At 37.0% G+C, this 12,456-nt stretch overlaps 1 long non-coding RNA gene across 1 annotated transcript; it reads right to left on the reverse strand.

Annotated features, from left to right (window-relative positions):
• Positions 1-6,388: 6,388 nt before the first annotated feature.
• LOC139125623 (uncharacterized) lies at positions 6,389-8,507 on the reverse strand. Its single transcript, XR_011550305.1, has 4 exons — positions 8,067-8,507; positions 7,819-7,953; positions 7,423-7,466; positions 6,389-6,658 (listed from the first exon to the last, which is right to left on the reverse strand). It is a non-coding gene; the product is annotated as an uncharacterized lncRNA (long non-coding RNA).
• Positions 8,508-12,456: the final 3,949 nt, after the last annotated feature.

The following is a 12,456-nucleotide window of genomic DNA, read 5'->3' on the forward strand; positions in this document are numbered from 1 at the left end:
TCTTTTTCTATATGTTACTCAAAAATTAGCACTTTGAATTATTTTTCGATAACCATTCTTTGTTATAAAAAGATTTATCCATATTTTAAAACCAGCGTTGCAATGGCTAAATATGCGGAGCAATTACGTCATGCAATTCTCTTCGGGCATTTGAAATAAAACATCGCTTTTTTCAAGTGATAATATCTAAGTTGCAATTCTGATCGAAATGTTTTGGCAAAAAATACAATCATTTTGGGAGTTCATTTCGTCATGAGGCGATATCGAAGATGTGTTCAGCTTCAAACATGGCCTCCCGTAACGTTGTAACTTATACCTTTGAGCTACCAAAAGAGCCATGCTTGTACAGCTTCCTTCTGTAACTGGTGGAGCCACGTGCCCTTCTTTTACTTCTGAATTTATCGATGTGTCCGTTTATTTGTCAGAAACACCAAGTTCGAAATCCTGGAGTTCGAAGTCGCTGAATTCCGGTTCAAAGTTATAAGGTTGAAGGCAAAGTGTGTCCATTGGGCAGTAGCTCAATACAAACGTACAGTAGATCAGACCCCTAGCGATACCCCCAAACTTCCTCAACCAAACACGAAAACTTTGCATCATCTAAGGCCAAGCCTCTCTCAAGGAATTCCGATAAGTGGCGCTTCCATATGGCGAAAATTGCGTCATACACATCAATTAATAAAACATAAATTTCCAGGAGAATCATTAGCACATTTCTCATCTCTTCATCATGAATGTTACAAAAATAATCTACTTCAACTTTTAAAGGCAGGTTGATATTTGGGTGGACTATCCCTTTAACATTTCACACTATGACTGAGGTGAAGTGATGACCTTTGGGGAGCCCAACTTCACTGCGCGAATGAATGAATTACATGCATTTGCGTGAACTCTGTGTGACCAAACCATTCAGAGAATGTTGCGTCCTGAGTGGTGCATCAAATAGTGAAGTACATGTAAGGGTCATTCAACATCTTATAGCATGAATTGCACAATGCTCTGTGCAGTTTATGTGAAGATTTCAGTACAGATATGCACATTATCCAGGGTTTTTGCTCGTATGAATGGTGATGGGATTTAACCCTTTTCCTGCCAGACAGTATTAAGACTATTACTTCCCCATCAGCCAAGTCAGTAAAAAGCGGTATTGAGCCAAAACATGACGTATTTTCACACACTTGGCTTGGTATGTTACAGCATCTTTAGTCTAAAAAAATCAAGTTTACAGTATTTATGTTTTCAACAGCCTTCAAATGTACAGTATTATGTTAAAATACACCATATGGAATATGTTGCGTTTTATTAATGTTAACTATCTTGACCTTATGGTGAAATATGGACTTGGCAGGAAAAGGGTTAATGAAATTAGGGCAAATATTTAATCACATTGCAATCTCTATCTTGGCCAAAGTTGCATGTATAGTCCCAGTGGGTAGTGAATAATAAGTGTATACATCACCAAAATCAGTACATTCTCACAAACTTATTTCGGTTTGAATGTAATAAAAAAACAATGCTAGAAGATACAGCTAGTGGGGGCTTTAAGTTAACATGAGATTAATTCTAATCTTACCTAAACATGATATGTCATTTTATTTTGCATCATTTCAATTCATTTTTAACTTTCTAAATTATTTCTATTACTGCTGAAAATGAAATGTGGTGTTATTTTCAACATGAACATTTTGGATATTTATATGACCATGGATGTGAAAAGAGTCAATTTTTCATCAATGGTCTGACAGTCTACAAGCTCTGAGATACTGCAGGAATGCATAGTGCAGTGTGAATCCAATTATGTTGAGCCTTTTTAGGCCATGAAAATGCTTGATATATTTCTGATTCAAATGTGTCGATGGACTGTCAGATTAATATGGTTATTCATCGTCATTATTGTGGCTTGAAATGTGATTCATCATCTGTGTTTGAGATAATTTGATTTTTCTTGGTAGGTTTTTTAACTTTTTTTTATATTCTTGCAAGTTGCAGGTCCCCTGGAAGTACATGTATTTATTAGGCGTTGAACAAATAGGGAAAGTGTAGTGCCCAAAGGAATGACAGTCACACAAAAGGCATGCCAACAACTGGGAACAATATGAGAGGTATGTAGTACAAAGTCTGCACTGATAAGTTTTTAGTCTAAAGTAGTGAACTTTGAAGGGCCAGTTAACCAAAGCACCAGTGTTGGTGAATTATGGTACGTGAACATGGTTAAGCAGAACCAATACAACACAAAGTAAGACAATTCTACTCAGTTGACCTTTGATGTTTGGTTATATTTGCAGGGCACCTAACAGCCATAAGCAACAAAATCTGCCTTTATAATCTTCTTTTGAAGATACAGATGTAATTGATAGTGATGCAGCTTAGCCCATGTCAAATTTTGAAATCACAATGAAATGTGTAAACCCTGCATTTTTTATAGAGAAGCAGAGTGTTGAAACACTTAAGGGGGTTCTTACATGAGTTTCCAAACTCAAATGTACATGATGACATACAATAATTGCATAGTCAAACCTAAGAAATGTTCTTTTTAACTCTGTCTCCAAACACTTGCCAAAATATTATTGAAGGAATCCATGAAGTGTACTTTATGAACTTTGTACGGGAAACAAAACATCTAAACAATATCACAAGACAAACTGTCGTTGGAGAGTTTGTTGCAAATTGTGTAATGAAAGATGAAACAAGCTTCTGTTCTGATAACATGTTCCAGATTTCATGACATGCTCAAAAACCATAATTTTATCTTTTACTAAAATAGTATGAAACTATTTTCCTGTAAACTTAATCTTAAACTATAATCCAGTGGGACTATGTCATACTAAACTTACCTGTTTATCATATTGAAAAAATCTACTGGGGCCACAGAGCGAATTTAAAAAAAACAACAAAACCAAACAGAAGCAGTGGAATGATCATTAGCGTGCAAGGTCGCTGTACTATATGTCAGGGTAAAAAAATTGTAGCTTTGAAATTTCTGGACGGTACAAAAGGCTCAGTGGTACGAATGTTCATTCATTGTTGACATCGTATCGATCTGATTGACACTACAGATGTTTGATCGTGCATGCCCTCATGATTGGCAGGTGTTTGAAAGTTTTCACATATTGTTCTTTGGATGCTTTGAACACGTCCACAGCATCGCAGCAGTTTTGGCATAAAAAATCAACTTACAATGGAAACAATGAGAGAATTTCACAAGGTGATGCCACAAGTATTCACAAAAGTAATATGTTGGAATGGGTTGGGTTGGGGTTCACTTTAAATTTGAAAAATGCACAGGGGTCATGTATTTTTCCAACACCATTGGAGTCACTTAATTTTCTTAAGTATTTGTCCTGTTAAAAAAGTAGTTTAAGTGTTCAAAAAAATTTTTGGGAGATAAAATGATTCGCTGCATTATTTCACTCTCAGTAGTCATTTAACTGTAAATCTGAACAAAAGTATAATTATCTGTCACATAAACATCTTGCCTTGGCAACTCTGGAGCTTGTCTTATTGTAAATCAAGCACACTGAGGGCAAAGAACAATTTTTATTACTTACATATTAGAGATATAGCAAGCTTTTGTCAGGGAAAATATTTAACAGTGACCTGTTGACCACTAGTACCATGAAAAGTGAAATAAGTTTAGTTGAAATTCAAATATCATTACTGTTTTCCACCTTCAAGTACATTTGTATCAATTGTCAAACACCTCGGAAAGCACAGAATGTGTTTGTTAAGCATTGTAAAAACAAATATTCATAGTTTTCTCATAGACTCCAATGTATAGTGAATCTACATTTCAGTGAGATTCAGAAATCAAATTTCTTGCATACATATAAACTTTTAACCATTCTAGTCTAATGAAGTACTTTCAAATGAATTATCAAAGGTCTATAAATACACAGATTTAAACAAAACAAACTAAATGGATAATGTACAATTCTGATGATTTATTCTGTGTGTCGTTATTTACAGAAATTGAAAGACGTAAACGGGGCTATCCAAGGACTAGCATGAAGCTGAAGACATTTGATAGTTGTGTGTGTTTCTTCTGAGGACAGTGAGCATGACAGAAGTTGCAAGGGTGGTGACTTTATTCGGAGACACTTGCCATGGGATAGAGAAAGAAGTGAAACTGCGTAAAGTATGGAAAAAACTTGCATCAAAGGAAATGCATATTGAGGCTACCTTGCATTGAGGTCGTGGCCTCAATCAGACCAGAGCCTGAGGATGAGGATGGTGGGCCATGAGCCGTTATACAGACAAATGACAATATCAACAGCGCTGACAACTCATTACAGGACAATGTTTAATGTATAAGCATATGTTTTTGCATTTTCTTGATTCTGCTAAAAGCTCAATGATGCATTTTTAGTTTTGAACAAAGACCACTCAACTTTTTAATTTTATTGACTAGATACAGGCTGTACTCATGTTATTACACCGACCGAGTCACAAATAGTGATTATTTGTATAATTGAATTTTTGGCACTTTTTAGCTCATATTTGGTTTTATATATAAATACCAAAAAGAGCTTATATGATGACTGTATGTCTGTATATTTGTGGGTATGTGCGGATGTATGTCCGTCACACACAAAGGCTCCCATACCGCCAAAGCTACCATCTCAGTATTTGGTGTACAGGTAGATGTAGGGGTTGAGATGTGAATTTGTTCAAATGAACATATCAGTGTCAAAAATGTGCAAATGAGGTAAGAAAAAGGGAAATTCTGCATGTGTGCAGGAGTTACATGCCAGTAAGAAACAGGCAAACTCCACTTATCTTGAGTCATTTCCTGTCATTGTTTATGAACTGTTACATATTAACAGAACTGCCTAAACCATAGACAGTAGAGGGGAGGAAGACCGTCAGTAGAGGGGAGTTGTTTATGAACTGTTACATATTAACAGAACTGCCCAAACAATAGACAGTAGAGGGGAGGAAGACCGTCAGTAGAGGGGAGGAAGACCGTCTATGGTCAAACTAAGAGGGGCTAGCTGCCTTTCAGCTATGCATGTTGCTAAAGTTGACCTCCAGTACCTAAAATTTCAGACCTTAATTACTTTTGTCATTCTTGTTTTTCTGGTTTAAATATTTCTTGTTGTTTTTCTGGTTGTACTGTGCAGAAATCATTGTCATAACATCAACGTAGAATTTTCCTGCGCTGAACAGATAGAAACAACATTTATTGTTGATTTTTGTTAACCCATACTGGTATGTACCAATTCTGATCAAATTTGAGTGACACCGTATAATTGCGGTATTTTTTCTATTCTTGGTCAAGATATCTTCTCTGAGACCACAACTCCAACTGATTTGAAAGTTGGTGTGGAGGTTTTTAGGGTACAGCTCAGTAAGACTTTCAAATTGTGGTGAAGTTTGCATAATTGTATTTTTGGCAAAATTTTTACCATTGTCTTTTGCCTTGTCTTTTTTTTTAAATCGCTGCTACAATTGTACAGACGTTCAATGAATGACTTGAAATGTCGGTTTCAAAAAATCTGGTTATATTATTGTTTGTGATTTTTTTTCAGAAACCACAGCTTTTGTTTAACACATGTGTCAATTATTGTAAATATTTTATTGGAACAGTATTGTTCAGTGAATAAAAAAGACATTATTTTTTTAATTGCATAACAGTTGTATGAACTTAAATTGTTGATGTGTGTAGTGTAACATGTGAGTATGAGTAAAATGAAAGAACACTAGTATATCATGAGAATACCGGTAATACATTTTAATCAATAATGGTAGATATTGTGCATACCATCCTATGGCAATATGCCTGCACATAATTCTGTGACCAAATGGAAGAATGCAGAAAAGATATTAAATATCCACGCTGTACATATTGTATCAACTTGGTCCTGTTTGTTTCCCCATAATAGAACTAACTGCCCCATATCTATTTTCTAAGCATGTCCATGCATCATTACCAGTGTAATTGTTGATAATTGCACTGAAGTAAGGCCTTTTGAAATGGATCTGTCAAAAATAACATAAAGGATACAGAGGCCATGTTTAGAAGCAGAATACAAGGTTATTTGGTATACAATTATGAAAATAAAATGATGAAACAGTACAAAATGTGCAAAAGGTAAGGTTACTGTTTCAAGTAAATACCGATTCATGAGAAATTCAAAGAATTAAAAGGAATGACAGCAGAGCAGTGATATTTTATGCGATTTCATGCAAGGTACCATGGGAAATTTAAGGCAAGAGGGTGGATTCCCATGATCACTAATTTCACGCAGAATCCATTGAAATCCTGCACAGGATTATTCAGGAGACAGTCTTATGGAATCCATTAAAATGCTGTAATGGATTCTGCTGTGGATTCTAAAAGTGTTCCGTATATAGAAGAATCCATAATTGATACCTTAGGATTCCCTGAGTACCCACAATGGATATCTCTGGATTCCCTGGATTCTGATTGAATCCACGGAGGAATCCACAACAATGCTTAATGGATTCAGGCTTTTTCACATAGTGTTATGACCTCTATGTTGCATGTCAACTGCAAACATTTTTTGCAACCAGTGAATCAGAAGCAATGTTTGATTTGTTTTGAAGTGGGATGACAGTTTCTCACTGGTGAATTTCAATTCCAGGATTTCTTTGTTTGTTGGTGGAGTGTGCGCCTGTATACTGCATCTCTCTGTGATATCTCGGGGAGAAACAGAAAAAATACAGACTTTAATACAAATGTACATAGGCAAAGATATTTTTCTTAGACATGCTACATTTATTGTAGATATGCTCTTAAAAGCACAATATTTTATCTACAAACGTGTATTATCTGCATGGAGCTCTGTGCTCTTAAAAGCTTGAAATGAGAAAACACTATGTATTTGTAGCTTACTGTTCAATAAAACACAGATCACTTAATTGTAACATTGTAATTCAAAATGCAAAACACAGCCACAATTACATAGTATTTTCACACTTCATGTCAACTGTTAGAGTTTGCAAATAAAGCACTTTAAATTGTTTTATCTGCATATAGCTTTGTGCTCTTAAATGCTTGAAATTAGAAAATACTACAGCGCTATGCATTGCAGCTTACAGTTAAATAACACACGTATCAGCACACAGCTACAAATCATTATTTTCACACTTACAGACCTATTGTAATGTCAACAGTTAGAATAAGCACCACAATCACCTTAAAATTGCCTTAATAGAAAAACATGATTGCAATACACACCACAGCACACATTTACCTTCACCTAGCCACAACCAGAAAATGTAAAAAAATACTTACTGCAATACATGTGTTTTACACTTATGATATTGTTAAAATGTGCACCACATTGATCTTAAAATTGTTTTAAGTCTGTACAATTTTTTTAAAAGAATAAAATTAAAATACACTGAACAGCACACATTTACCATCACCAAGCTATGAATGCAAAATGTAAAATAACTTACTACAATATAATACACTGATGATGACTGATATTGTGGACAGTTACCTGGAAAAATATTTTATGAAAGACATATTCAATTTTTGAAAGGAACTTTTTAAATGACTATAATTATGAACAACTTAAACGCACTTATAAAAGATGTAACTATCGTAAGTAACGTTAACTTAGCCGTAACAAAAAGCAACGGGTGTCAACATGACATGTCACTTGCTTTTTCGCTACCCGGAAGTGCGTGTATTCCTATAAGTGTACACGGCTCCGTTGCATGAGTTGCTACCTAAACAACAGTGATAAAAACCAACTATAATATAAGGGCATTCGTCATAAATGTAAGAGAAATAAACGGTTTACTAGTCGGACACACTAATTCGATTGAAAACGGCAGTTAAAAACTTACGTGAACGGGTCGAAACCACGCTGAATCAACGATAAACTTGGCAGAGGCCGCCATGTTGTTCTTAGGGGAGGCCAGCTGGCATTCCCCACATCGGCAGCTCGATCGATGCGCGCAAACATTTCTCAATCAATCAGGCTGAAATTTGAAATAAGTACGTATTACATGCAAGAAATGTATAAGAAACCCTGTACAAGGGGTAAATTCGAGGAATAAACCACAGGATCATAGTCAAAAATAGCCGTACTTACAGTTTCTCGTTGTAGACTTCTCAGTGATCACAGTCGTTTGGAGAGCTATTCAGCGCTGGGACTATTCGCCCCATAGACGAGTATACAGAAGCGAGAAATACCCCAAGTCAGGAAATGAAATGGCTATTTCGTATAGGGATTGTGCCACCATGTCATCTTCGACGTTCGATTTTACCGTGAAGAGTAGCAAGTTCATCTATCATGTAATGGTCGACCGTTCCCTATCATTCTCAAAATTCATACCTGGTACTTGATTTGCTTCACAAACGCTCGTTTCGTGTGATTTCCGGCCGAATTCGACGGACACGTCGCTAAAACATAAGCGTGAGCAACATTCCGGTCACCTTACAGTGGACGTTGGGCACCTCCACTTTACTGACGTTAGCGCCGCGTACCCATGAGGGGTGACTGGAAGGTTGTTCATGCCTTATGTTTTGGCGACGTGTCTTCTGAAATGGGCCGAAAATCACACGAAAATTCATACCTGATACTTCATCTGCTTACAAAATGCTCATTTCCTGTGATTTTCGGCCGAGTTCGAGAGACACCTGGCCAAAACATAAGCGTGAGCAACATTCCAGTCATCCCTCATGGATAGGCGGCGCCAACGTCAGTAAAGTGGAGGTACCCAAGAGGTGACCGGAATGTTGCTCACCCCCAGGTTTTGGCGAGGTGTCCGTCGAATTCGGCCGAAAATCACACGAAACAAGCGTTTTTGAATCAGATAAAGTATCAGGTATGAACTTTTAGAATGATAGGGAACTATCGACGGTTGCATGATAGATGAACTTGCTAATTTTCACAGTGAAATCGGACACGGAATGTTACATGGCGCGGTTTTTATAGCCATTCTGTTTCCTGACTTGGGGTATTTCTCGCTTCTGTATACTCGTCTATTGGGCGAATAGTCCCAGCGCCGAATAGCTCTCCAAACGACTGTGCAGTGATTGAAGCTCTGCGGAAAACACACGACCAATCTTCGAAAATATCGTCTTTGAAAGCTCTTCTCTGATTTGTTCATATTACACCTTCCCGGAATGGCTCAATGTTAGCAAAAGCCAATCAAAAATATCGTACAAAAAATCCTCTCCAATTTCGGTCGCATGGGGGCGACGGCATAAGTGGACCTTCGCCAGGCTCTATGGTTAAGCTGTTGCGTGTGGAAAAACCTCCGTTTTTAGCGCTTTGAAAAACACACTCGCAGTTGTCAGAAATTGTTCAAATTTCACACAGTTGATATATATATATTACTTTTTAATAAAATCGAAAAGATATGAGAAGATTTTATTTCTAGAGCGATTTATTAAACTTTTAAATTTGTCTTTAGTACAAATGTTAATTCAGTGACTATGGGCCTCCCTACAAAAGGCTTATTGATTTACAGAGAACGTCTGTCTTGTTTTTAGCTTTAACTTAGCACATGATGGCAATTGAAAATTCAAAGCCAAATAGCCAGTGGGAAAAAAATAGACGACTCGCTCTCACCAGCGGTCGAGGTCGCAATGAAAAAAAAATCGAAGTCTCTGAAATCGGTATCATTGCTCCGCCATGTTTATTGTTGGTTGTACGGCCAGTTTAAAGTCACAGACTTTCTTCTCGGTAAATTCATATAATTGCCATACCGCGAAGTTCCCTGTGCATTTCAATATGTCTATTTGGAAGCAAAAGCTCCACGGACATTCGATCGATGGTGATGAACTTTCTCCAGGCATGTGACATGTCACCAGTTACGAACTTTACCGGTTTTCGATACGAAAGATGCAATATATTATCAGCGTTGTTCACGTTGTGTTTTGAGTTTGATATGGAATATAACAGGAAAACACTAACGATTAGAGTGACGATAGAGACCATGCCCGATACGGAAAAATTGACATCAACTACTTGCATTGAGCAGTGACCTGAAACTTCAGACTGATATACAAATGTCGACAATATAAAACATTGAAATGCCGGAGAGAGAGAGGGAGAGAGAGGTTTACGCTGTCGCGAACTGATTATACTCTTTCGGATATGACTTCGGTGTAGACGATACACAGACATCGAAAATGTACACCTACTTTCCAGAAATTCGACTAATCTTATAATAAAGAGTAGAACAAATCCAAAAGTGTTGGTTAAAGTAAATCTTTAGATGTTGGTTTTCTAAAGTTAGATAATACTTACAGAAATATGGTCGTCATAGTCTTCTTTTAAAAACTATTATCTTCAACACCACGTTTCTTATGATCGGTGATGTCATTTTTTATTATTTTTACAAACTTTCGATGCATCAAACGCTATAAGACTATCTCATCTGCCTGTCAAGGAGTTACAATATATTTCCAAGGGCTGGCACACGATGTCAACTTACGTGTCGTCCGTCGAGCGGCCGGTGGCAGTGTCACAGATTGTTCCGTCTGTAATCGCGGCAACTTTGATTTTGATGTGACACCAACGTGCGTTTGAGGTTTTTTTGTTACCTAATTTGTCGACCTCACAAAATTTCAGTCCATGCTTTGAAGCAGTCTCAACATGGCAAACATGTCTCGCTTAAATTTCATCCTCGTCGTACCAAATTAAATACGACCACTAAATTATTTCGGCAGTTTTAATTTCCTATTAATTCGACGTTTTTCAAATTGTAATTATTTTTTATGGTCGAATTGATAGGGTTTTTGGTAGCAAGCTTATCTCTTTGTCGGACCAGTATACCGCGAGATGTAGTACTGTGTTCGGCAGCCATGGCGAAAGTGAATATTGTATATTGTTGTTGTTTGTTTTATGTTACAAATACCTGTCGCATGAGGGCGTTTGAAACGCTTCTGAAGTGGCTCAGTCTGTCCACACAGCGATTTGCGGATAGAGTTAATCCCTACAACGGCTCTGGTCGGACCGACTAAACCGTCTCAAATCTGAAACGCTTCAGAACCACTTCGGAGTGTCCACACATATCTTTCTGTGTCAGTATTGGCCCAAAACCGTTTCAGAGACATTTCAATGGCCTGTGTATGAACGGCATAAGAATAAATCAAGCGTGACAGTGTGAAGGTCGAAAACATATCACTGACACTATCCCAAATGTCTGTCTGAAAATCTGTACCATCTGGTATTTATAACTAAAGTGATTATATAAGATATTAGAATAATCTAAAATTTCTATTGATATGTTTATTGCTGTTCTGGAATTATCTTAACTTGTAGCAAACATGAACGTCCAGAAAGTTCTAAATATGACTAATCGAATACAAAGTCATTGAGGATATGAGAATGACCTTAAATGACCTTCAGAATATTCTGGACTAATTAAACTCGGTCATGGGTGGGCGGAATGACCTACATAACACTCGGCATGTATTGCTATCTTACTTGATCAACAAACTCATGGATTGACAGCTCATCGTCCATAGTAAAATAATGTTTGCTGAACTGTCAGCATTTGCTTAAGCAATGGGTCAAAATTTGATCAGCTTATGCAACTGAAGAAAGTCCTTCTTTCAGTGAGAAAGACATGCTTGATCACTTCAGTCACATGATCCTGTATCTGTACAATGTTGACCTCTTACTGTGTTTTATCCATAATATACCTCAGTTACAATGATCAAATGAGTCAGCATAATCTTTGCCAGAAAACACTGTTGTTACTTGCACTGACTGGATTATGAAGCCATTTAACTTTTCTTCTGAATACTCTGTTATTCCTAGTATCACTGATACAGGTGTTACTATTCGATTGAGTCATACTAAATACAAGTATGCAATGTGGTGTTCAAACTGATATGTCGTCAGAAGCTTGTGAAGATAAAGAAATTTGTCCTTATGAGAGCACAAAATTAATATATTTACAGTCAAAAATAGTTATATTGCTGATGGGGTCAATGGACCAGTCTTTCTTACCCCAAATAAACCTGATCATGGAATGTCAAAGACTCAATAGCTGCAGACTTTACTAAAGCATGTCATGCAGCAGGTGTAACTGATTATACAGCAAAGTCTTTCAGACACCGGGGAGTGTTAACACTGCCTTCTGGGCGGAGGCAAATGCTATAGTGACATATTTAAACTTGGAAGATGCAATCTGCAGATGTGTTTTAAAAATATAATGTAAATAGCTGTGGATGTTACAAACAAAATACTGTACCAAGTTGCTGAGTATCCTACATTTCAGGGTGACTACAGGCATTAAGTCTCCAGAGTCATGGGATGCCATACAATCTTTCACCCTCCACTGCCCTCCAACAATGTTTGTAGTTGCCTTTTGGAGTTTCCCCCTGTCATTAATTCATGTGACACAGCTCCTGTATATTTGGTTCACAAGTGTTAAAGTTCACATTTTTGATAACTTGTACTATTTAAAAGTTTTGCATAGAGAAAATGAGCATGTGCAGTTACTTTGGTCCATCTTGACCTT

The sequence above is a fragment of the Ptychodera flava genome, assembly GCF_041260155.1.
Source record: "Ptychodera flava strain L36383 chromosome 3 unlocalized genomic scaffold, AS_Pfla_20210202 Scaffold_25__1_contigs__length_14229661_pilon, whole genome shotgun sequence".
Lineage (NCBI taxonomy): Eukaryota > Metazoa > Hemichordata > Enteropneusta > Ptychoderidae > Ptychodera > Ptychodera flava.